General features: G+C 44.8%; 1 long non-coding RNA gene across 1 annotated transcript in view; it reads right to left on the bottom strand.

Annotated features, from left to right (window-relative positions):
- The window catches only part of LOC131831387 (uncharacterized), a 32519-nt gene extending 17688 nt beyond the window's left edge, over positions 1 to 14831 (bottom strand). Inside the window, exons 1-2 of the long non-coding RNA XR_009353631.1 lie at positions 14755 to 14831; positions 14042 to 14124 (exon numbers count right to left, since the gene is read on the bottom strand). This is a non-coding gene — a long non-coding RNA (uncharacterized LOC131831387). The remainder of the gene's footprint in view (positions 1 to 14041; positions 14125 to 14754) is intronic.
- Positions 14832 to 21688: the final 6857 nt, after the last annotated feature.

Raw genomic sequence — 21688 nt, 5'->3', positions numbered from 1 at the left:
GCCCCCACATGGACAGTCGCACAGGAGTGCACTTTAGGCTGGAACTTGGCATTTCTCGTCATACCAACTCATCACCATGTTCTGAAGGTCTGCTATTACAAATGTTGGTACAACCAAAAGACCATTACTGTACTTCAAAACTGATGATCTTCATTGCTGGTATGAGCAATAAAGTGAGAAGTGTGAAGTGAGAAGGAAAACACATATTTGCCATGCTCAGCGAGTTCAAGGGTCCTGCAGGGAGGCTGCTCCGAGCCCAGTGTGTTGGTGTTGAGTTACACTATCCTTCTCACAGAGCTTCTTCCTCTGAGTGCCAACCACATCTCATGAGTAGAGGTAGAAGAGCAACCTCTTCTACTTCGCTGTGACTTTTCTGATGTCAGCATTGGAAGTCCCAGGTCCCAGGAAACTCCTCAGTCCCAGGCAAACAAGAATGATCAATCACCAGCAGATGGATTGGTTCAAGTGCTGGTATCAGCTAACACGTGTTCTGAATTACTGGTTCCTTCTAATGATGAGGTCCTGCTGTTAAGCCTAGCTTGCTTCCTCCTTTGTGATAAGATTCATCTTAGCACTCTCCCCACCCGGTTTCCACTGGGACCACATCACCAGACCTGCCTGAAAATGCTTAGTCTCAAAAAGAAAAAAAAAAAAGAGAGAGAGAGTTTCAGTTATTTTATCATCAAGAGCCCTTCAGTTCCTCACTTAGCCTATGCTCAGCCTCTTCAACCAGTGGAAGCAAATGCATATGGCGGGCAAGATGTTGCCTGACCCCACTCAGCAGAAACTCCAGAATCCAATCACTTTCACCTAAACAACACTCGTTTGAGTCTGACTGTTTCTTCAGGATGAATCCTCCAAAAAGTAACTGCCTTTTGGCCTTTTGATATGTGTTGCCAAAGTGTCCTCCAGAAAGTCTATTCCAGTGTACTTTGGGGATCTATTTTTTTAACCGTGAAAATTTATGCCCAGAATGGAAAGAAGCTCTGACCTGTTTATAGAATAACACAGTACATTCCACGCCAGGAAGTACTTGCCCGAGGGTAAAGGGAGAGGCTATGAACAGAAGGCTGGGGAAGAACTGTTCCAGAGCGGCCTGAAAGGATGTGAAGCTTTCGTCAGCCCCTTATACTAGGGCTTTGTGGTTCGCATGCAGCACCTCTCCCTAAAATATCGGTGCGGTCCATCTAGCACAAGATTTCCTCTTTCGCTCAGGTCCAAATTCCAGCAGGCTGGCCAGGCAGACCCCACCTAGGGAATCCACACTTGGAAGGAAAAGAGAAGCTGGGAAAATTCCACTCTGACTTGCCCTCTTTTCTTGTTGGATTCCCACAGAATCTATGGCTGTTGACCCCCAGGAAATAAAAATGAGGAACCCATATTTGGGTCACCATCAATGAGATGATGAAGTTGTCTAGTTAGCTGCCGAACAGTCCAAGGTGGGGGTGGAGATTCTGCCTTGTATAAAGTTCCAGAAACAATGTGGAAGACTGGTCGAGGTCACTGACAGGGCTTTGTGCATCATACAACTTCCGGTTCCCAGGCTGCCAGGCCCCAGCTCCCAGCGTTGGCTGGAAGGGTTGGCATGGCAGCTCCTAGAATCAGGCAGGGAAGGTGAAAGCTGGGAGCATAGAGCACATCAAGTGTATTTTACTCCATAAGATAAACTCAGTACATAGTCTGGAATGAAATACACAGGAGCTGTGTACCAAGGGCCTGTCCTTTAAAAAAAAAAAAAAGCAAAATATTCAAAATAAAGAGGGTGCCATGTTTGCATGAACGATTTGTAATTCTCCTTGTGCAAAAGTTACCGGCAATGATCTGCTCCTCACTGGGCAGTATGGGAAGCAAACCAATATGACCATTAGATCTGATTTAAATGCTTAGTGCCCTAAATAGACATATATCTACATAATTAACCATCCAAATGAACACAAATAAAAGACCCAATTCCCTCAGCTCTCAGACAGAATCCAGAACAGGCAGATGGTTCTGATCTTGGTCCTAACTGACCAAGGGTTTCCAAACAGGAACAGGCTTCCAAGAGACTCCCCCTCTGCTCATTCAAGACAGTTCCTTGACCTGCCTGGACTTGAATGAGAAACAAGGAACAAAAACATTGCTACACTGAACATCACGGCCAAGACAGCATTTGTATCTGGGTGTTTAACTCTGCTATGTCTCTGGAGAGGAAATACTCCCACAGAAAAGACTGGAATCTCGGTTTCAAGCCCCAGCACATCAACTGTCCAGTTGTGGAACCATTAGCAAGTTGCTACCCCTTTGTGAGCATCAGCTTTCTGGACCTCAAACCTGGGAGCTTGAACTAAGTTGTCTCCCAAGGTTATTCCTCCCCTCACATTATCAGCAAAAAGCTCTCACCAAATACATAAGCTGGGAGCAAGAGCACCCATATACTTGTTGTGACTATTCATGGTATAATGGACATAAAACCAATGTGTGGCACATAGTAAAAGTGGAATAAAAGGCAGTTATCAAGAAAGTTTAATAAACTTGGTTGGCACAGGTTGGTAGCATAGTGTGTGGTGGGAAAGGCTCATTTTTACATCTTTTCCAGGTTTCACATTTCATTGTAACACCAACATAATTTCGGCGAAAGCAACTGGAGAGCACACACAGCCTTTCCAATGGCCTCCACCAGCCTCTGGATTTAACAACATTAAGAGGGCTATTTAGACAGTTTAAGGCTGTGTGTTTGCAGATGGGATTTTAAGGGTGAAGGCCCATTTGTAACCCTAAGGTGTTTAAACAACCCTGCAATTTGATCTCCAATTCCCCCAGCACTGTCCCAACTCCTCCGGCCTGGCCTCCCGTCTGCCAGCTCAAGCCCCACTTCCAGGACCACCTGTCAGCTGCTGGAAAGGCTGGGGCTTTGTGAGACTCCCAGCTGTAACCCGATCTCCACAACTGCTCCAGGGATGCTGCAGCTGCCACACAATTTGTAAGTTTTATGGTCATGTACGGTGGCTGGGGTTCAGTGGCATGCCTCTGGAAAGTTTCCATTCATTCATCTGCTCATTCACCGAAACACATTGAGTACTTACTAATGACCAGGCCCTGTGCTAACTCAGCCCTGCGAATAGGAAGGGAGTAAAATAGGGCCTCTGTCTTTGGGGGCTCACAGATTAGCGGCAGGCCTGGACAGACACCGACATATTACAACTCAGCCTCACGGGGCAAGCCGAGAGAGGGACACACACCTGAGAGACAGTAATTAACTATCCAAGGCGTGGGGATGGAGGAAGGGACAATTACCCACAGGAGTGACACTTGAGTGTTCTATTAAACATTTCTCTTGGCTGTCCTACCAAATCCTTTTCAAGAACTCATGTCATTGTCAAGCAAGTTCCCAGCTTCTGAGTCACCTTGTCTCTGTTGCCACGCCTCCCACCCCCAAAATACACACACAGGCACTGTAGTTCAACACAAAATCCTGCTATTTTTTCCTCTGTCTGCTTTCTCTGTCCCACAGCTTTGGTCCAAACCATAATCACTGAGCACATGGACTCCTGCCTCCTAATCAGCTCCCCTTCGTCCAGCCTGTGGGGGTCCCCTCTCTTCTACTGGACACACATCATCTAGAATCACCTTCCTCCAGTGTCGCTTAGATCATACTGCTCTGCTCTTCACACACCCATAAAGACTCCCAGCTGCCTCCCAAATCATATTAAAACTCCTCCTGTCTTGGGCTTCAAAGCCCACTACCAATTAGCCCTGCTGTACCTAACTACCATCCTTCCTCCTAAGCTCAGGTTAGCACGCTCTGCTCTAGCCAAGCAAAACTCTCCCACCTGCTTCTTTCCGCCTGCCCTGCCATGCCTGAGCACAGGGCTGTCTGAGATCACTGTGTGTGTGTGTGTGAGTGTGTGTGTGTGTGTGTGTGTGTGCGCGCGCGCATGCACGCGTGCGTGCACCCTGACAGTATTGTTGTGTAAGTGTGCAGGGAAAGGAAGAGAAGGCAAGGGAAGCCAACTCTCCCTTGATATTCTGCTATAGGGGAAGCTTTAAAACAGGAGCACCAAGGGTAGAGATGAAAGAAACACCAAGGAGAGAGTGATGTAGACAGTGGTCGAGCCAGGGGAGCTGCCGCCCAGGGTTCAGATGGGGTTGTGGGCAGCCGAAAGGGTAAGCAGGTCAACACCAAATGCCTTTATGAACCCTGCCTTATCTTTTCTACATTCTTCTCATAAGCTCCTTTGGCCTATAAATTGAGTCAGGACCTTCCTATGGTTAAAATCCCTCCACAGCTTCTTCTCAGGGTAGAATATGGCTCTCGTGTTTTACTCTTCCGGCTGGGGTCTGACTGCTTCCTTCTCTAACATCATCCCATACCACTTTCTTCACTAGGCTCTAGATGCCCTGGTCCTTCCAATCTCAGGAATATTCCCCTTCTCCCACCACAGGGCCTTTGCCCATGCTCTTTCCTCTGCCTGACAACTTCTTGATCACATTCCTCACTTAACTGACCCTTTTCATCATTCGGGTCTCAGCTTCCACATCCTCTTTCCTGCCCACCTTTGCTAAAATTCCCTAGGACAATACTCTGTCCATTCCTTTCATGGTACTAGTTATGTTGTGTACATCTACATGTAAGAGTTCATTTTCATGTTAACTGGCCACCTCCTTTAGTGGGTTGTAAGCTCCATTTGTCTTATTCACTGATATGCCCCTACAGAAAGCCTGGCACAGGGTGGGAGCTAAGACCTTGCTCACTCACCATTATCTGGATTTCTCCAAAGCAGAGGCACCTTGTGACTGGTCCAATTTTCTTTCAAGAAGAAATACTTTGGTCTTCTAGAAAACTTTCCTCTAAAATGACTCACACCTGATCCACCAGGCCACTCTACCTTGCCTTTCAGAATCTCTTCAAGAATCTTCTATTTCCAAAACACATTTCCTAACTAAACCTTCCTGTGTCTGGTTCAGGACTTGCAACCCATGATACCTACAGATACCAGCAAGTCATTGACAGGGAAGGTCCTGGTGTAGGGGAAGAGGGAGAGCTGGGGACTACAGTTAATGGTGATGCTTGTGTGCCACATAAAGGCAGACGGTCCCTGCTCAACTCTAGTCAGTGCTAATATGCAGGAAAAGCAGACCGTGCATTGTTAGATTTTCCAATTTTTCCAAAAAAGCTTTAAAAAATCTGAATTTCCATATGACACATCCAGATTTTTAAAACATGTAGAGGCATATTTCTGCAATTCCTATCAGCCTGATGGTCAACTTCTGCTCTATTCTTTCAAGGAAGTTGCTTGGCACTTGTGTTCTTATATGGAGGGCACGCCTACCATTCCCGAGTCCTTGGCTGGATCCTGTCTCCAGTGCCAGGCTTCTCCTAGGGCAGGGCAGAAGTTATGCCCCTGTTTTCTTCACAATCCCTCAAAGCACCTCGTGAGCATTGAACACTGTTCTCCCTGTCAGTGCTAGTGCCTAACAAAGCATTTCTTACAAAGGCAGCACTCCACTTTGCTGTTTTGTGAACAGAAGACTTGCCTATTACGCTCGGAAGCATAAGGCTCATACATTTTGTTCATTAGACCTTCATCTCTCAATCAGCAGGAGAGTTACAGACTCTCTCCCCTTCATCCATCCTCCGTGTGCCTTAATGTCGTGTTGAAAAGTATCCCCCTCCTTTGTTCTAAATTCCCATCTCTTTTGTGCTATGATGATAATGTTAACTTTGTAATTGTGCATAAGTCAGCAAACCAGAGTAATGCCTTATTCATCCAGAATCGTCAAGAAATGAGGTGTTCCACATAATTAAATTGTCCAGATAACTAGAGCTAACCAACATTTTAAAGATCAACGTTTAAAAAGAGTAAATGGAAACATCCCAAAATGTATTATAGACTCTCTTGCTTATTTATTTTTAAAATTATTTTAGATCTTTTTTTTTTTCTCCCCCAGAAGAGAAACAAAAGAGGAGAGAGTGATCATCCTGTCCTGCTCCCCACAGGGCCGCAGCCTTAGGCTTCCCATCCCTAACAGATGCTACTGCTACCATTGCCAGGGTATGGGGTAGAGCTCTCTCCTCAGATTTTTTTTTTTTTTTCCACAAAGGGTGACACATTCTGACATAGGACTGCATCCTGCTATTTAAGATCTTACAACTTGGTCATCACTCTTCAGCAACATGTTAAAGAGTTGTCTCGTTCTCTAGGACGGCAGCATCCCGTTCCACTGCGTGGGTGCAGCATTATTTATTTAAGCTGTCCCCTACGGAGAGGCCCCTAAGTGTAGCCAGTCTGATGCTATTATCAAAAATGCCGCAAAAATGCCACAATTAGAATCTCTGTATTTACTCCATGTTGTACCTGTTTGAGTATCTCTGCGGGTTCAATCTCCAGAAGAGAAGCACGGGGTCTAAGAAAGGACATGTACGTTTGTAATTTGGGGAAGACCCATCACACTGCCCTTCACAGAGTAGGGGTCTGGTGCTTTCTCTTGCCAGCAGTGTATGAGCAGACTGCTAGCCCCACACTTCAGCAGCCTGATCTGCAGCTAAACCCTTCTTTGGAAGTTTTGTCAACCTGTGAGTAAAGAATATTAACTTGTTTATTTTATTTTAGTTTTTTTTTAAGATTTCATTTATTTATATCAGAGAGAGAGCGCATACGCGCAAGTAGGGGGAGCAGCAGGCAAAGGGAGAAGCAGACACCCTGCAGATCAGGGAGCCCAATGTGGGGCTTGATCTCAGGACCCTGGGATCATGACCTGAGCTGAAGGCAGACGCTTAACCCATTGAGCCACTCAGGTGCCCCTAACTCGTTTAATTTTTTTTGTTTTTTGTTTTTTGTTTGTTTGTTTTGTTTTGTTTTTTAATATTTATGCTGTGGAATGTGGCTTTTATGAAGTGCCTATCTGTGTCTCTTCTCATATGGTTTGGCTTGAATTACACTTTGACGTCAGGATTGCCATTTCTGCTTTCTTTATGCTTCCATTTTTGGGGGAAATCTTTGCCCATCCCTTGTTTTCAAATTAAGAGACTTTACCTATTTATTTTCTTTAGGTCAGTGTCAGGTTTACAGAAAACTTGAACAGGAAGTACAGATTTTCTGTCTACCTCATCTTTGCCCTACCCCGGCCCCCCCGCCGCCCACAGTTTTTCCTGTTATTAACAGCTCACATTAGTGTCGCACATTTGTTCGAATGATTGTAGGAATATGGTTACGTTATTATTAACTAAGTCATAGTTCACTCTTTGTGTTTGGGGTTTGATATACACGTAAGGTCACATATCCATCATTACAGCATCATACAGAATAGTTCCTCTTCCCTAAAAATTCCCTATGCTCTGCCTGTTCATCCTGCCTCACCATTCCCAACCCCTGCTAAACACTGATCCTTTTTCTGTCTCCACAGTTTTGCCTTTTCTAAAATGTCATCTAGTTGGAATCAAACAATATGTAGGCTTTTCAGATTGGTTTCTTTCTTGTCCTCCATATCTTTTAAGGTCGTCTGTGTCCTTTCATGGCTTCTATAGCTCATTTCATTTTAGCCCTGAATAATATTCCATGGTCTGGATGTACCACAGTTTCTTAATCTGTTCCTACTGAAGGACATCTTGGTTGCTTCCAATTTTGGGTAACTATGAATAAAGCTGCTATAAACATTCATGGGGAGGCTTTTGCAGAGACATAAGTTTTTCGATTCATGTGGATAAATACCTAGAAGCATGTTTCCTGGGTTTTATGGTAAGAGTATGTGTAACTCTTGTTTTCCAAAGTGTCCAAGCCATCGTGCATTCCCAGCAGCACTGAAGGGGAGTTCCTGTTGCTGTCTATCCTTGCCAGTATTTCGTGTTGTCACTCTTTTTTGGATTTTAGCCATTCTCATAGGTGGATAGTAATATCTCGTTGTTGTTTTAATTTGTGATTTCCCAATGACGTATGATATTGGGCATCTTCTCATCTTCTCTTATTTGCTATCTGTAGATCTTCTTTGGTGACATATCTGTTCAGGTCTTTTGCCTTCTTTTTTGATTGGGTTGTATATTCTTTTACTGTCCAGTTTTAAGAGTTTTTGGTATATTGCAGATATACCTTTAACCTAATATTTGGTTTGTAAGTATTTTCTCCTAGTCAGTGGCTTGTCTTTAACTTGTTTACTCTGAATTTAAAAGGGGAAAGATTTATGCGATCTGAAGAGAAACCAGAGTATGTTTACTCTGAATTTATAGTTGCTTCTTTCTGAATGAGGTTGAATAGCTTTTCGTACTTTAAGGACTGTTTATATTTTTCTTTCTGTGTATTGTACAGTCGTATCTTTTGTTCTTCTCATGTTTGTGACTTAACAGACCTACCAAAATCTAACCATTACTTGATAATTGAATCACTAATATGAACACTGATTGCCACACTATACCATCAATATCCAAGCTGTTTTGCTTTCTTGGGCCTTTGTATCGGTTTTTGTTTTTGTTTATCCCCTAAGTTTCCTCTTTTCTTCCTAGGTTTTGGGATAAGCATCACCATTTTTTGCTTCCCTCAAATATCTGTCTTTCAAAATCCCCCCTGTAATTGGGTTTCTGATACTTAACCAATAAAATGTGTTCCAATAACCTAGGAAGCCTGATGCGTGAGTCAAGTTTGTAGGCCACACAGCACATAATTCTTTAGATATCTATTTTGACCTTTCGGGAGTCTTTTTCGTGTCCTGATTCTTGGCCTTCTGCAGAAGATTTGGAACCATCCAGCAAGTGAATTTCTAGTTCCAGCATTCTCTGTTAGGACATTGGAGAGTGCTCACAGGTTAGAACCCTGACTTATGAATGAGGGGGGCCCACATGTCCATATGTTGTTATACATATGAATATGACTGCCTTGGATTGGGGAGAGTTTATTCTCTCACTCTCTAATAGAGCAATATGAACTTATATTTCTGGAAAACTTGAAACAAATAGCTTTGCAGGGGTCTTTTGCGTGGAGGATCCTGCAAAGCCCGTGCTCACCATGCATGCACATTTCCACGTGGCTTTGTGCCTGGAGTTTCCCAGGAGTTCCAGGGGAAGGGCACCCACAGCCGCGGCTGCCCCTCTCTGTCCCATAGAGGGCAGTACACACACTTTTTAGCACTTATCTTCAGCTTCCTTGCAATTGGGCTCCTTCATGGAAAGAAAATGCAGGAACTGTGGAGTAATAATTAGCCAACAGAATCTAGTCATTTGAAAAATTGGCAAGAAGCCTTATTAACGGAGGTAATAATGGTCATATTTTGCACTTCTAATGGGGCCTTTCATCTCTAGGCCTCCAAGAGCCTGTCTGAGTCACGTAAAGGGGAAGAAAAAAAAAAAAAAAAACCAGAGCTAGATCAGAAGTCAGGAAACAAGGGCTGTTTGACATTCTCTCTCATAACGCAGAGAAGGGAGAGGGTCTCTGATGCATTGAAACACTAGGAATTGATACCTGTTGGAAAAGGAAAGACCGCAGTGTACTATAAGATAAACCCCACATTCCCAGGGAGTTCGGAAAACATGCCTCTCTCAGAGTTGTTTTTCTGTGAAAATAACAATAGAGCTTTAAATACTTTGCCTCCCATAAACACACGGACAGCATTATTATTCATAGTGAGCTAGACAAATTGAGAAAGAGTTTTTCTATCCTCTTTCACGTATCAAGGTGTAATTATCAGCACATCCTTGTATTTATTCCTCTGAGACTGGAAATAAATACTGCTGCTGATGGATATCAGTCCTGTGAACTCGGTATCATTCATTCTTTATCTCTGGCAGTGGTAGTGGCAGAAGCAAACGACTCCAAACATGTATACACAGCAAATGCCTTAAATCGACAAGATACGGCTGTCCTCCCTGTCCTGCATTAAACCTGCATCTTCAATTTCCCACACAAACTCCAGATCTATTGAAATCTTGGAACATTAAAATTCTCCTTCATTGTTGTCAAGGTTTAGTAACTTGACAACCAGAAGACAGATTCCCTGACTATTGGAGGGAACATAGGTTTGGAAATAAAGAACAGCTTTTCCCGGTGCAGTAGAGTTTGCTTGGGGCTGGGAAGGAAGAATGTGTTTTATTATGACCATTCTTTGGCTGTGTGACTCTGACTTTGGGCAAGTGAATTAACCTCTCTGAGCATCAATGTCTTCACTGTAGTAATTCCTACCTCACAAAAATTGGCTTAAGGATTAAATGAAATAAATATAAAAGCGTTTAGCACAACACCTGCCACTCAAAAGGTATTCAACAACTCCCGGTCATTAAAAAACAGACACACGCACATACAAACATACGTATCTATGACAGAGACAGAGAGAGAGAGAGACCCAGATTTCTACTGGGCTTTCCTGAGCCTCACAGATTTAGGTAAATTGCTTCAAACCCCCAGATTCTGAGCCCATCAGTCATCGTTAACAATTCCTACAAGCTCATGACCTTATCTCCTCTTGATTTTTTCCCATTCTTCCAAATCCAAAAGTCTCAAGTTAATTTAGTGCCCGGCTAGCTATTGCATGAAAAAAAATCTTGCCTTCTTTCACAATCTGGCAAATTGATCAGAGATTCACATTTGAGAAGAGATGGATCTTGTACCTCTCAGCTTTCTGTCATCTTGTTGGCCTCCCCTCCTTCCTTCTTCTATCTTCCTAAAAGGGCAGGCTTGCAACATAGAACTCACACACCTAGGCAGCCCCGTCCTGGGAAGGCACAGCCTGGTCCTTCCCCCTCTTCTCCAACCACTTTTCAGGTGGAGAAATTTCCATCTGGCCAAGTGAATTATCCCAGTCTCCTTGAAATTCTGGAAAATATAATTCCTTCCTTCTTCTTATCTAATGGTTATTAATTTGCTATGAAACTCAGTGGTTAACAATCTCATAGATGATGCTATTTACTTTAGACCATGCAACAATCTATTCTTATGCATTTACATGTAAGACCATCCGTATAAACACAGTAACATTATTTATTTCATACCCCAAGAGACATATAACAAGCTATTCTTTTAAGGATTACTTGGGGTTTTTTTTTTCCTTTTAGAATTTTAAATGTGTGTATACAAAATTTTTTCTGTTCATTATATTCACCCTATTCTGTTTTTTTCCCTACTCAGAACATGTCATCTTTTCATGGTGGTCCAGAGTCATCAGTATGCATAATTGTGATGATGCTCGGCCCTCTGGGGGCATTGACTAGGCTGTACAGGGCTATCTGGCCCTGCGCTAGCTAACCTCAGTGTCCTGTGTCTTTGCAGTTACTGTGTCTGGTTGTTGGGGTTTTCCCCTACTCTTTAGCCCCTTTGTCTCTTTTGCTGTTACTCGTGTACACTGTCTCGGGAACCAATTCTTTTATCTGCAGTTTCCATGGGCAGCTCCAGGTCTACAGATAGATGAAAACAGGGCAAGCATTAAGGTGGTTTCAAAGTCAAAACCACTGGCATAGGGACCCTTGTATGAACTCTCCTATGAGCGGAGCATGTGAGCCTTGCTATGTAGACCTCCTTCTAGATAGGCTAAGCAGCTCCATCATATTTTTGCTGCGATCTTTGGTTTCTGCCTGGACTTTAGATTATTTAAAGCCTATGGAAAATGAGCTGAGAAGAATGAAAGGTTGTTCTATTGCTTTCCCATGGATCTCATTTTAAAATTCTAGATCAGTGACATCTGAGGGCTGAGATCCAGTGGATTCCCATGGACACTGTGTATCAGGAAACACCTGCTCTGACTGGTTGGTGCTCTGGCTAACCCGGTTGTGAGCTTTGGTTTACAACTGGTTTGTAAATTTTGAATGTCATCCTGCGGGGCTATACACTCTAAGACTTTTTTTTTTTTTTTAAGATTTTATTTATTTGACAGACAGAGATCACAAGTAGGCAGAGAAGGAGGCGGGGTGGTGGGGGGAGCGGGGGAAGCAGGCTCCCTGTTGAGCAGAGAGCCCAATGTGGGACTCGATCCCAGGACCTGAGCCGAAGGCAGAGACATTAACCCACTGAGCCACCCAGACACCCACTACTCTAAGACTTAAGGAAGATTCAATATAATGAAAATCTTAAATCAAAGTATTTCCTATAAAGGCAAAAATAATCACCAAACCGAAGGGCATCTGTAAGGCCAGACTCTTTTAGGTGATCAGGTTATACTCTCATTACCATGCTGTGTAGTGCGATCTAAGAAAACTTTTCCTGTCTTCATGCCCTCCCTCCTTCTGTCTATCCTTCTTACCTCTCTCCTTTTTCCCCTTTCTTTATATACCCATTAGTGATTCTCTATTTTTTTACAGTGGACAGGAATTTTTTTTTACCAACATGCTTTCACTGAGGCCGAGACAAACTATTAAAAAAATGCCAGAAAAAAAAAAAAAAAGCAAGAAACATTTTCCTTTCCAACTTTGAGAGTAAGTATGCTAATTTAAAAAAAAGAAAAAAACTTAATATCCGGGCACCTGGGTGGCTCAGTGGGTTAAAGCCAGGGTCCTGGGATCAAGCCCCACATGGGGCTCTCTGCTCAGCAGGAAGCCTGCTTCCTCCTCTCTCTCTCTCTGCCTGTCTCTCTGCCTACTTGTGATCTCTCTGTGTCAAATAAATAAATAAAATCTTTAAAAAAAAAAACACAACAAAACCTTAATATCCTACGGGACGTTCAGAGTATGAACAGGTTTCTCCTGAGTTTCACATTGTTGACACTCAAAAATTAAGCCCTCCCTAAGTTCAGGAAACACTTATGACTCCACTCTCTCCGTGCACTTTGGGGACAAAGAGAACTGCACAGGGACGGTCACCTGGACGTTCTCTGGCTGTTGAGTCCGGTACAGGGTCAGTGGCCATGAGAGGTGTTCCAAGTATGCGCTGTGTGTGTATTGTTCCTGAGAAGATCCCCCCCCCCCCTTGCAAGTCATACATGTAAAATCCACAAGCTTATCTCCTCGGCAGGCGCCATAGCAATACAGTTACGAGACAGACTTCCTGGGGTTAAAATTCTGACCTTACGCAAGTCATTGAACTTCTCTGAGCCTGCATTTGTTTATCTCTAAAAAGTAGATCCTAACAGTGTTCACTTCACAAGGTTGTTTTGAAGTTCCTGGAACTGAGACACATAAAATCCTTAGAAGAAAGCCCGAGACACAGTAGCACTATGTGTTTCTCATTATTGTGTTCGGAGTGTGGACGGGGGCCCTCTAGAATGAGATGGTGTAGCTGTCACGTGGATTTTTAAGAGCCTGGGTTCTGGAGTCAGTCTCCTGTGATCCTGGCATCTGCTCTCGCATCTTGGTAGCATGACCTTGAGCAAATTACTCAAGCACTCTAAGCTTTAGTTTCCTTATCTGTAGATGTGGTTAATTATAACACCTTCCTCATAGGGCTGCTATGGAAATGAAATGCATGTAAAAAAAAAAAAAAAACCCACAAGATGCCTGGCACATAGAAAGTGCTCCATAAATGTTAGCCAAGGAGATGTTAAGGAGGAGGAGGGTGTCAGTGACATGATGACTTGTCTGCTGAGAATTTTAAAAGGCAATTTCCATATTTCCCTTGGGGGAGTGAGGGAACACGCCAGAGCTGTTTTTTTGGGAACTGAGGGGCATAGCTTACATAGTTCTTGCTGGGCTTAGATGGGGGGCAGGGGGAGAGCAACTGAAAGCAAACTAAGGCCCCCAATCTTGCAGGGACTAGAATTGAAACAGCTCCAGAATAGAAATTCAGGGCTTCATCCTGCAGCCTCTGACCAAGAGCAAAGCCCCTAAATCAGAGAGGGAAATAAACAGTCCTGGGATGAGACTCAGGTCAAAGAAGACAAGAACCTGGAAGAAACTGGGATTCCACTTTCTGATTTTTCCTTTAGTCAAGCCCATTCTCCTGAAAGAGGCCAGGGGAGGATGACTGTGATAGTTTAGCTTCCATTCTGCTCTGTCATTCACCTTGGAATGTCTTCCTTCCTTTGCCCTGGAACATTCCTACCTTCTTTTCAAGGCCAAGATCAAATGTCCCTCCAGAAGGTCCGTCCTCTTGAGCTGTACTGTCTGTTATGGAAGTAGGAGAGGTATTCTGAAATTTTCAGAATAGCTACTTACCTTGGATTCCTGGGCTTTCTATTTGCCACAAATATGCTATGTGAGATTTTGCATCTGTGCTGACCTGTAGCCCTCCTGAGTGCCTGGATGGAATGGGAAGACAAGGAACAGACAATTAGAAGTTTTATAAGAATTTGAAGGTCTGGGACATCAGACCTTAACTGGCTCAGCCAGTTAAGTCATCTGCCTTTGGCTCAGGTCATGATCTCAGAGTCCTGGGATCGAGCCCCGGGATGGGCTTCTGGCTCAGCAGGGGGGGTCTGATTTTTCCTTCTCCCTGCTCACGTTCTCTCTCTCTCACTCTCTCTCAAAAAAATAAATAAGATCTTTAAAAAGCAAGAATTTGAAGGGCTGACTAAAGCAATGAAATTGTTTTCTGCCCGGTACTGATTGTGAAGGTCCTACAGCAAAATAGGAGCTCCTAGCGCATAAGATCCAGCCTTGCTGGACCTGCCGGTGGCGGGGATGGGGTGGGGGGAGCAGGGGGAGGGTGGAGCTCCCAGCTACCCAGAGCCCCAAACAGTCTCTGTAATCTCTGTAACTGTCTCCCATCTTCCAAATGCAGCTCTCTCAGGCCGTGTAAATCCAGTCCCCAACGTTTCCTAATACTTCCCCTATCTGCAGATAACTGCCAAACTTACCGCCTACCCTCATCTCTTCCCAAACCGGGCCCTGTCCCCCCCCCCCCCCCGCCCGCCGCATTTCTCATATACCATTGTTTTAATTCCCCTTGCTTCTGGTGGCTCTCCCTTACTCATTCAAGTTCATCAACACCCCGTTTAAAATGCTGTCCACGGGACTGAACTCATTCTCCCCTCCTCCGGCCTGCCGCCCTTCTGTGCCCTCCCGTCTCTTTGTTAATTGAACCAGCCGTCATTCATGTCGGCTACTCCGCACCTCGTCACTGCACCTCCTCCATCACCTCCCCCACCCACCTCCCGTCAGGCACTAAGTCCTATTGATTGTTCCAACTAAATATTGAACAACTATAGTAGGTATTCAGACAGTGTGTGGTGAAGGAATATAAATGAATAAAATTCATCACTTTATATTCATTCCCGCTACTTCTGCCTTGAGTGAGAGCTTTGCTTTGCTTCGCTTTTATTTTTAAAATTTTCAAACGTACATAAAAGTTGAAAGAAATTGTGATGAACATCCGTATACTGCTCCTCTAGATTCATCAACTGTTGATGTCTTGCCTCAATTTCTTCATTTATCTCTCCCTCCCCAGCACACACACCCACCCACACACACACAAGCATGCACACTTCTTAAAAATGTGTTCACCAACTATTTGAAAGTCAGCTGCAGGCATTGCGACATATCAATACTACAGCACATATCTCCGGAGAAGTAAGAAATTCTCCTTAGGAAACAAATAATTTCCCACAAATAGTTTTAAGTCCATGACATCCATGAGATCACATGCAAAATGTGAAACCAATAAACAGTTTTCTGGAAAGGAAATTCACAGCATTTACCAGAGACTCAAAACTCTAACCCCCCACCATCCAGTCTCTCCCCCTTGAACCCAAGAGGGCTAGCACTGTGGTCAGCTGTGGGGGTTCAGCCACCTCCATACTAGAGATAATTCAGAAGCTACCTAAAACGCACATAATGGCCTCCTTCTATCTGCTGCATGAGAAAGTTAATGTTTCTTAGCATAACACAGACAACTTCTGTCATCGTGGATTCCGACATTTCCAGGCTCATCTTCCACAGCTCTCTGCTCCTCAAAGGAAGCTGGCCACTGTCTCCATCCTGTAATGCTCTGAGCTTCACCTCACCCCAGCCCCACTTCCTACCTAGTTTCCCTCTTAGTAAATTTCAACTTCCCGTTCAAGACTCAACTCAGCTGCCACCGCCTCTGGGAAACCCTCCCCTAAACTCTCCCCAGTGGTTTCTGCCTCTAATTTGTACAGTTCTATTATTTATCTCATTTAGTACACTGATACGTTTCCATAGCTTCACGCTCAGTGATGTTGTGAAACACTCGATGTACAAGTAAGGAGATACACGATGGGAGGATCACATGGCCTGTGCTCCCTGCCGGGACTTCCCATCCTCCTGCCACCTGGTCCTCTGAGACCCGTTTGCACCCTTACTCCGGTGGACTCTCCTGGTCTTGGACCCCGGATTCGCCTTCATCAAAGGCATTGACAGCTCTCCTCTTGTGATACTCTCGGCTCCTCTAATTTTGGCAGATTACCTCATATCCACATCCTTACAGTCTCTTCGCTGTCCAAATTCAACCACTTGAGAAGACAAACCTGCATCCAGACATGGTAAAGATGCCACAAGATTTAGAGGGGCACAGACACCAGGAAATGGGTGTCTGTCCAGGCACTGAAACACCAGGGACAGGAGCAGTGCTGAGGCTTGGTGAAAAAGTACCAAGCCAAACTGCAAGGCTATCGCTGCTTGGAATAGACTCTGATGCTACAGAGGGCTGAGCTATGAAAGCTGGCATCAGGAGGGGTGACAGGTATGCCAGCAGCACCCCAACCCTGGAAGGGGAGGAAAGAGCATGAGCTTGAGGCTGTGGTCTTTGATTTTTCTAGGGTGACTCTGTTGTGCCTTTCTAACATTTGTACTAATGCTTCTAAGCTAGAAATCATATCCTGACTTGCAAGATGGCAAGCAGCTGGCCTTCTGGCAGGAGTCCAGGTCTGTAGCCCAGGTAAGACACCTTCATTGTATTACTCCAATGCAGAGTAGGGTCAACTGAAAGAGAGTAACGGGTTAGAGTGGGGGCAGGGTGGCAGTGACCATTCTGCTGTGGGTCTCTTTGCCTTCAGGAGGGGTTACCAAAGAGGATTCACAGAAGGGGTTCAGGATTCAGAAGACAGGAGTTGGGACACGGTGCTGAGCCTCCAGACTTCCCAGGGAGCAGCACCCAGCGGCCATCAGCTTATGCTGAGAAGCTCAAAGACGGCTAAGCTATCTGCTAATGTCAAGGTTGACCTCAGCTGGCAGCTCCCTCTTCCTCCTGCTTCCCTGGTGGGCTGGCCCCTGTGGGATGTCAGCCCATCCCATCTGCTTTCAGAAACGTGGCTGCCCCCAGCCTGTTTCCCACTATGGCTACCTTCTTCTCCCCCAGCAGGAGCGCCCGGGCCCCGATGAGCAATGTTTCTGAACAGATTCAATCCCCGGTGCTCCAATCGGAATGCATTACCAGGCAGGGCGCGTCAGCTTGGCGATTTGGCTTCAACAATAAATCTCCTTGCTTTCATGAGTTTAAATCAGACTTTAAAACATCGCCCTTAATGTTCTTTTAATGCAGTTTTCTTCTGAATGAGTTCCCTTTAGGTCCAGTCCTTGTCATTAATACACTCTCTTGGCAAATGAAGGAGGGCTTCTTCGAGGAAAACCCTGCCAGTTTAGGAAACCAGTTGAATTGCCTTGGTGATGCCAGGAGCCTCTTTTGCATTTTACAAGGACACTTGAGAAAACAAAACTCTCTGACCGTAAGTTTAATTTTCTCTTGACAGCCTCAGTGTCTCTGCAGCCCTGTAAGTTATCCATTACTTCTTTCTTCTGTAATTAAAAATCAAGGGGGGAAATGTACAGGATTAACAAGTTCTAATTTTCATTGATGAGCTCTAAGAGCTTATCAATAATGGGATCAGAAAAGCCGCTTCGCCTAAGCTCTATTTTTCTAGGGTGTCTGAGTTTGATGGAGAATCTCCCTTAGGGTAGAAAAGTCTGGCTTTCCAAGGAGTGCCATGGCCAAAGTAAGGAGAAAAGGGCAGAGCAAGCTGAGTGAGTCTTCAGCAGGGGTGATCAGAAGAGCGGCTTGGGTTTGCAACTTTTACAGACTCAGCATTTGGGCTCGGGGGAGCTGATTACAGGGAAAGATTAAACAGGCTGTCTTTCACACACATGTTCCTTTTCTATGGATGGCTTCTGCGGAAAAGGAGTTTGCGCGGATCTGCTTAGGAGGAAGAAAGATATTGCCAATTAAAGGAATATTGGTGGTAATTCCTTTTGAGTTATACATTTGTAGACACAAATGCTTTATCAGGGGACAGGGACATTCATCCTGTTTATCACCCACAGGGATGTAGCTGAGCATGGGTTTCTCCAAGAGACACCAAGCTGATCCGCAGCATCTGGGCAGCGTCATTTCAGAAGCTGTGACACACAGGCTCCCGGTGAATGTGACAAGCATGTGACAGGAAGGAGCTGTTTAATTGACATGCACAGGTTTCACAAAACTCCCAAACAATCAGGTGCATAAATGATTCAAGCTGGGATTTTCTTTCTTTTTTTAAAGAGAGGGCAAGCGTGGTGTCGGTACTCTGACCAGGAGGCCTGCCCCGGCTTTGAGGTTCTTCTGTAGGACAACCTGCTCCGCAGAAGCACAAAGATCTCCAATACATTCTGCAGGGGTTGGGCTTATGAGTTTCAGGCAGAAATGGAGTGGTTTGGTTCCCAAGCTTTCTTGCTTAGAGCTGGAAAGTTCAAGCGATCTCTGGAGACCACAAAATGCACAGGATAGCAGAAAAGGCCAGCAGCTGGGGATTCTGTCAAAATGATACCAACTTGGCACCTTTCACAAAGAACCTCTGAAACCAAGACTGGAGAAGCAAGGACTACTGAGTTGCCAATTTCCAAGAGGTCACCTTTTCTGGGTATCTTGCCAGCCTTCTGGCAAAGCATCCCTCCTTCCCCCAGCAAGAACAGGCCTCATTGCAACAAAATTTAGGTGCCAAAGACAGTCTCATCTAGAGAATACTGGCAGCACAAAAACCTATTAGAAGTGATATTATATGGTTAAGGTAAGAGCACGGACTCTAGCCAGACGGTTGAGTTTGAAGAGAGGGGTCAACAGCTGTGTGATCTTGGGCAAATTATTTAAACACTGTGTGCCTCTATGTTCTTTTCTGTGAGATAATTTTAGTCCCATTTCACAGAGTTATTATGAGGACTAAATGAGTAAATACAGTAAGTCATGTGGAATAGTGTCCAGCATGTAGAAGACACTCCACAATTATTACCAACTTAAATATTATGCCATCTAAGCATAATATTTAAGATCTTACCAAAGGCAGTTGGATTGGCTTCTCACAGGCGTCTCCCACTTCATGATTTTAAACAGCATGATGGCCCAGCTCACCGTTTTGAGAAAGTGGAGGTAATTATGGTGGTACCCGAGCTGATCTTTGGGGATCATGTGGATGGGCAATTTTAATTTAATAAGTATACATTCACTATGTATCAGAAAAAAAAAAAAAAAAACAAGCCCATTATTATTGCCTGAACACTACTGATCCAATTGAAGACAAACCTTTTAAAAACTGAAGATGTGTGGTGCACCTGGGTAGCTCAGTGAGTTAAGCAGCAGACTCTTCATTTCAGTTCAGGTGGTGATCTCAGGTTGTGAGATTGAGACCCATGGCCAGCTCTGTGCTCAGTGGGGAATCTGCTGGAGATTCTCTCTCTCTCTCTCTCTCTCCCTCTGCTCCTCCCCTGCTTGCACAATCTCTAAAATAAAATAAATCTTTTTAAGGAAAGTGAACATGTGGTGTGCAATATGGGAAAAATCTTAACACTTAGGTTGAATCTTAAAGGATAAGAAGGAGTAGCAGAGGGAACTCCTAGCAGAAGGACTATCTTGTGCAAAGGCCCAGAGAAAATCCAGCATAACAGAAGGGAAGAGAGATGCAGCTGGAGAAGGGACAGTTAGAACACAGAGGGCCTCATGTGCCATGGTAACAAGTTTGACTTTGTCCCCCAGGTGATGGGAAACATTAGTGGATGAAGTTCAAGGGGACTTGAAGAAGGAAGGTGGTTAGGACACTCTTGCCAATTAAGAGATGAGGAGGATGGGAGCAGAAGCACTGGTCATGGAGGGGGTGAGAGAGGCAGGTGAAGTCGGTAAGCCTTTGGAAGGTAAAAGAAGATGCTCAGGATTCTATCCGGACATCCAAATAGATACCGTGTCACCAACCAACCCTGGCATGAAGCAGGTTCGTGAGGAAGATGATCTCTGCTTGAGGGCAGGGTAAATATCCGATCAGTTTGGGACTGTTGTTTGAGGTCCCTGTGGGGAGACCTTTAGCAGACAGATCTGGGCCAAAGTCTAATTCAAAGTCAATTGGGAGGGGCGCCTGGATGGCTCAGTGGGTTCAAGCCTCTGCCTTCGGATCATCCCAGGGTGCTGGATTTGAGCCCCGCATCGGGGTCTCTGCTCGGCAGGGAGCCTGCTTCCACCATCCCCCTGCCCCCGCTGCCTGCCTCTCTGCCTACTGGCAATCTCTGTCAAATAAATAAATAAATAATCTTTAAAAAACAAACAAACCCAAAGTCAATTGGGAAGTAAACAAGAGGACATGCAGGGTGCTGGCTGGCTAGTTTTTTAAGAGGAGTGGATGAGATGGGAAGAAGAGAGGCCAAGGACAGCTCTGGGTCAAGGAGTGACGGATCCTGGACCAGCAGAGTTGGGAAGGGAGAAGCCCAGCAATGCCTTCCAGCCCCTGGGCTGACCTGGTGCCAGCCCCTCGGCCGACAGCGTGATCTGTGAGTCTTCATGCACTTACACATGTTTTCTCTTTGCCTGTCGCTAGCCTCCAGCCCATTCTGGCTAGCCTCCCAATGTTTTTGTTTTTTTTTTTCTCTCCTTCCTTTCTTCCTTCATTCAGGAAATATTTATTTAATATCTGCAATACATTCTAGGGGCAAACAGACAAATTATGGAGCATCTATTCTAGTGAAGAGATGCAAACAACAAAAAGTAAAATGTAAGCTGCGGAGGATGGTGATATGTGCTCTTAATGAAAACAGAGCAGGAAAGGAAGATAGGGAGTGTTTGGCTGGGTGAAGGGTAGGAGTAGCAATGGCGAGTAGAAAGGACAGGAAAGATGTCACGGAGAAGGTGACATCTGCGTACAGATCTGAAAGAGTTGATAGAACGAGGGATGGAAATGGCAGGGGAAAACGTGTTTTCTGTAGAGGGAGCAGTGAGAACACATACCCTGAATTAGGAATACCACAGAACTCCCCCTCCCCCACCCGGTGGGTGTCCAGGGTCACACTGACAAGTCAGCACACATGTCATCAAGAGTCCATCCGGGTGGAGGTTGCAGTTTGTTGTCTTTGTAGCCGTAACATTCGGGATCTAACTTGGATCATGTCGCACTTTTAATGAGCTATCCCTTCACTGCATATTTCTATCCTCTTTGGCTCCTCATTCTTCTCGACATCAAGCTAACCGCTCCAGGTTGTACCCATTCAGGAGGCCTACCTTCCTCCAAACTCATGGAGAGAACCTAGGAAATGTAACATTTTTTTCAACTTTTAGAAAGGACTACACCAGATTCCTAGCTGGGTTTTCAATCTGGAGCCAGGATTTAGGAGTAGTGAGGGACATCAGATCGGGGAAGGCCAGGATCAGAGGTAAAGGCTGAACCCTAGGACATGGAAATGCCAAATCCCAGGAAGAAAGGAAAGGGTAAGTGTTCCCAGTCTTGAATCTAGAAATCATTCTGGAGCTCCAGCTCTGTCCTATGGGAGAGGCCAGGCAAGAAATGATGACTGGTGGTTTTAAGATCAAATATTCACAAAGTCAATTCAGAAAAGGGTGGTGAGCAGGGTGAGTAACCAAGGTGACTTAGGAATGTACTGGTAATCCAGTATGTTAGGGTA

Source organism: Mustela lutreola, chromosome 5 (assembly GCF_030435805.1).
Source record: "Mustela lutreola isolate mMusLut2 chromosome 5, mMusLut2.pri, whole genome shotgun sequence".
Taxonomy (NCBI): Eukaryota; Metazoa; Chordata; class Mammalia; order Carnivora; family Mustelidae; genus Mustela; species Mustela lutreola.
Note: the sequence above shows the minus strand (reverse complement) of the source record. Positions and strands in the feature narration are given on the sequence as shown.